Genomic DNA, 4,934 nt, shown 5'->3' on the forward strand with positions numbered 1-4,934 from the left:
ATAGGCAAATAGCCCATAACTGAGCTGTATCCCCAGCTCTCTTTTCATGTCTTGGGAATTTAATGAGCATAAATATCTAAAAATTCTGACTCACATAACACATGCAAATGTTTCAAATAAATATCCTGTGTCAAACAGGACTGCAGTGATACATTGTGTGCTTTTTCAATAAATGACAAAATGAGAAAGTTAATGTAAAGCAGCCTAAAGATGATCACAAGCAGGAGTATTGCAGGGAAGGAATGCAGAGGGGCCACAGGACACAATGAAGATGATACCTGTGCTCCCTGCTTGATTGGTTCAAGTGTCCATGTGTGTTCACACTTCTCAGGTACATATTTTGTATATGGGTAGGTTGTGTTACATCACTATCAGGTAAATACTGTCTCAGTGTAATGCCTTTGATCACAGCTCAGTCACACAGCCACAGCCTGGCCAGCACAATACCCTGAATTTGACCTCAAGGACCAGGAAGACTCTTGACTAAGTTAATGAGAGATGAAAATGATAGGTTATGATTTCTCTCAGCAAACAGCAGAATGCAGCAAAGTCACCCATAATCCCAACACAGGAAGAGGGAAATAGAATCATCACCAGGTTTATGTGCTCTGTCCAGGAGATGAAATGAGAAGTTATTTGAAAACTTAGGGGAGCATAAGGCCCAAGTGTGGTGGGAACATTTATAGCACATCACCTCCTTTATAGAAAAGAAAAGAATTTGTCAGAATTCTATAAATTCTTGCTTTCCAAACAGACCAATTTATTACAAAATTATTTGTCATATGTCTGTGAAAAATAAAAGTAGACAAACAAGTAAATACCACTACATTATCTCATAATCACATTAAATATTCTCTTGAATCAGATCATTGGTACCAAACTTCCCCAACACACATCAGATGTGGGCCCTGCTCTTCCTGAGCTATCCATTCCCAGAAATGGCTTTAGGCAAATAGGGCATCCCTGTGCTGATGAAAACCAGCTCACCTCCACCCTAACCCAATGGATTAGAGTGCAGCCTCTGATGCTCAGCTGTTGCTAATTAGAAATCAGTGCCAATATAGGCCGCTCACCATGGAGCTCAGGCTGAGCTGGGTTTTCCTGTTTGCAATTTTGAGAGGTAAATTATTCAGAACAAAAGATACTGAGTGTGTGAGTGGACATAAGTGTGATGAACAGAGGACATACATGATAATTTTCTAAGCAAGATGTCTCTGTGTTTGCAGGCATCCTTTGTGAGAAGCAGCTGGTGGAGTCTGGGGGAGGCTTTGGGTACCCTTGAGGGTCCCTGAGACACTCAGGGTTCATCTTCAGTAGGTATGCCATGGGCTGGATCCTCCAGGCTCCAGGGAAGGGGCTGGAGTGGGTCTCAGCTATCAGTGAGTATAGTAGTTTCATATACTACATTGACTCCATGAAGGGATGATTCATCATCTCCAGAGACAATGGCAAGAACACGCTGTATCTGCAGATGAGCAGCCTGAGACCCAAGGACATGGCTGTGCATTATTGTGCGAGATACACAGTGAGATAAAGTCAGTGTAAACCCAGCCAAAACCTTTCTATAGGGGCCATCAGGGCCAGGGGAAGTCACTGTGAGCCGGGAAGAACTAGGCAAGGCCAAAAGAGAAGGGGATTAGAAATCAGGGGATAGAGAGATGCCTGGGGGCCTCTGGGGTTTCCCTACTATATTAAATTACAGGACTTGAGCAGACTTGGCAATGCATGAGCTGCAGTGAAGTATCCAACTTCAAGTAAGCATCTTCTGTTCCATTTAATTGCATAGGAATTTCACTTCCTGGGTAAACAAGGCTTGGACTTGAATACATTGTTTAGTTATTTTTGCTTTGCATGCCTAAACAGCTGTCATCATCTGAAAAGGAACCAATTTCTTTTTCTTTTCTTAATTTTGGCATTGTTGCTTTGGAATCTACGCTGCCATGAACTGCTGCCCCTCTGCCACTCCACTCTGTCTCAGACCCAGAGATTATGCAATGAAAACTCCACAAACTGGTTTAGGTTCAGGATTTGTTCCTAGTGTGAAAAAGTTTGACAAAAACTGACTGAGGCTGATGCTTACTTACAGATTTGTATAGAATAACTAAAGCTTTTTGACAACAAGCTTCAAAACTATAAAGATAACGAACAGAGCAGTAAAACTGAAACTCTCCAAGAGATAACGTACAGTGTGTTAGAATGAAGAAAACAGAACAAAAGATACTGAGTGTGTGAGTGGACATGAGTGTGATAAACAGTGGAAATATGTGATAATTTCCAAAGTAAGATGTCTCTGTATTTGCAGGCATCCTTTGTGAGAAGCAGCTGGTGGAGTCTAGGGGAGGCTTTGAGCACCCTTGGGGCTCAGCTTCACCCTTGGGGGTCCCTAAGACACTCAGGGTTCATCTTCAGTAGCTATGCCATGGGCTGGATACGCCAGGCTCCAGGGAAGGGGCTGGAGTGGATCTCAGCTATCAGTGAGTATGGCAGTTACATATACTACCCCGACTCTATGAAGCGCTGCTTCACCATCTCCAGAAACAATGGCAAGAACACGCTGCCAAAACCTTCCTCTAGGGGCCATCAGGTCCAGAGGAGTTCACTGTGAGCCAGGTAGAAGTAGGAAGGGCCGAAAGAGCAGGGGAGAAGAAAGAAGGGGATGGAGGGCTGCCTGGGGACCTATGGGTTTTTCCTTGTATATTAAATTACAGGACTTGAGCAGACCTGGCAATGCATGAGCTGCAGTGAAGTATCCAACTTCAGGTAAACATCATCTGTTGCAATTAGTTGCATAGCACTTTCACTTCCTGGGTAAAGTGCTGCCCCTCTGCCATGCCACCCTGTCTCAGACCCAGCGGATTATGCAATGAAAACTCCACAAACTAATTTAGATTCAGGTTTTGTTCCTAGTGTGAAAGACTTTGACAAAAACTGACTGAGGCTGATACTTACAGATTTGTATAGTACTAAAGATTTTTGACAAGAAGCTTCAAAACTATAATGATGATGAACAGAGAAAGAAAACTGAAACTCTCCAAGAGATAACAAACAGCATGTTAGAATGAAGAAAATGCTGCTTTGGGTTGCTGCTGATCACTAAAGACCTGTAAGTACCATGAACCCTGTAGATGCAGTGTTTCTACCTAGTCCCTTGGAAACAGATAAGCCCATTGCCTTCCTAGGCTGCCTCACCTCCAGGCAGGAGGAATTCATGCCCTAGAAACATTTTGACTTCTCCAAGCCATATCAACTTGACTCAAATATCCAGGCAGGAGGCATTCATGCCTAGAAGCATTTTGACTTCTCCAAACCATGTCAACTCGACTCAAATACATTCTCAGAGTTCTCATGCCACACATGAAGGTTTCTATGCTGCTGCTGAATTCCATCAATGCTGCTCATCCTCATATCAGCTGAGAGATTATTCTGGATCTGCCTTAGTCTTGACCCACAGTAACCTGGGAAACAGCCTGAAGAACTGTGACACCACAGAGCCACCGAACTCCTCTATGTCCAATGGGACAAGTGATGCCACCCTTTTTGATTCACCTGATGACAGAGGTGGAGATGGGGAGGCTGGCTTAGTGGAGAAGCAAAAGGAGTGTCAGTATGTACCTCCTGTTACAGGTTAGGCTTGAAATGGACCTCACAAAAGTAGTTCTTCCAGCATGTATACTTGAAAGAAAATCTGTTGTAGAAATGTGTGCAGACTGTTTGCACATCAGACCTGTTTCCAAGCATTAGTCCACAGAAAGATCCCAGTGATCAAATGATTGAGGTCCTCAAATGGTTCCTTTCAAGCTTTCATGTATGAAGTCAAGAATCAGTTGCCAAAAAGCTGTACAACCTCATTTTGAGTGAGATCTGTCGAGTTCACTAGACATTTAGCAAATGACACCAAGGAGAACATAGAGGTAGTTTCAAAAAGGACCAGTTCCTTTGGTTTCTAAAAACAGTGTAAAATTTGTCCTGAGTAGGTTTCCCTAAATGCACCAATCTCAGCCTCTTATCATGAGTGATGTAAAAAGAAGATAACGTGCAGTGCTCCAGTCTGGGCCAAATCAAAGTTTCTTAGGTGTCAGTTGGGGTTCACAATATAGGATAGGATTGTGTCTTGTGTCCAGGCTATGAAAAACATTGCAACATCATATTCCTTAATGGTTGTGGAAGCTATATCCTCACAGTGCTGAGGAGACTTAGGAGGAGGATGCAGTATTAATTTTTCCAAATTGGGCTGTACTGCAAGCATCATCTTGCATCCTAAGACTTTCAAATGTGGGGACAAGAAACACAGAATTATTCCAGAGACTTTTTGTTCAACTGAAGGGAAATATAATGGTATAATGTATGCAACATATGCAATAAGGGGGAAAGACAGCCTTTGTGCATACTAACAGGTTGCCTATAATGAATACAATAGGGAGGCTGTTGGAAGGTCAGCATGAGTATGCGTCCAACTCCCTGTTGAACAATGTCACTTTCAATTTGAAAATCAGAGACATTGATGCAGCAACTGAAGCAAAGAAGAGACTTGCAGAGAGGCAAGGAGCAGAAGCCAGAGAGAGGAAAAAAAGAAAAGAATGTTCAGTGGAAGAGATAGTTATTTCATGAAGATGGACAATGCTGGGTCTATGATAAACTTTCATTGAAACTTCTTGGTGCTGTGAAGCATGAACCTAGGGAATGCCAAGGTTACAGCGATTGACCAGGGTAGGGCTGAAGGGAATCACAAATCAATCTTTGCTTTGGGAGAGCCTTTTGCTTTCAAGGACACTGGACTTTCTGATACAGATTGGCAATTAAAGCAGGAGGAGCTTCTGCTGTCCTCTGTGACTGTTATGATTTTGACTGCAGTCCTGAAAAAATCTCCAGATTTGAAGTGTGATGTCTGCTTCTTTCCAAACCTAATGCTTTGAAAAAATCTGTAACCCCAAATC

General features: G+C 42.8%; 1 pseudogene; it reads left to right on the top strand.

Annotated features, from left to right (window-relative positions):
- Positions 1 to 2,419: 2,419 nt before the first annotated feature.
- LOC111755914 (oxysterol-binding protein-related protein 9-like) lies at positions 2,420 to 4,102 on the top strand (annotated as a pseudogene).
- Positions 4,103 to 4,934: the final 832 nt, after the last annotated feature.

The sequence above is a fragment of the Cavia porcellus genome, unplaced genomic scaffold, assembly GCF_034190915.1.
Source record: "Cavia porcellus strain 051 isolate PalLab524CR breed Dunkin Hartley unplaced genomic scaffold, mCavPor4.1 scaffold_8, whole genome shotgun sequence".
In the NCBI taxonomy this organism is placed as follows: Eukaryota; Metazoa; Chordata; class Mammalia; order Rodentia; family Caviidae; genus Cavia; species Cavia porcellus.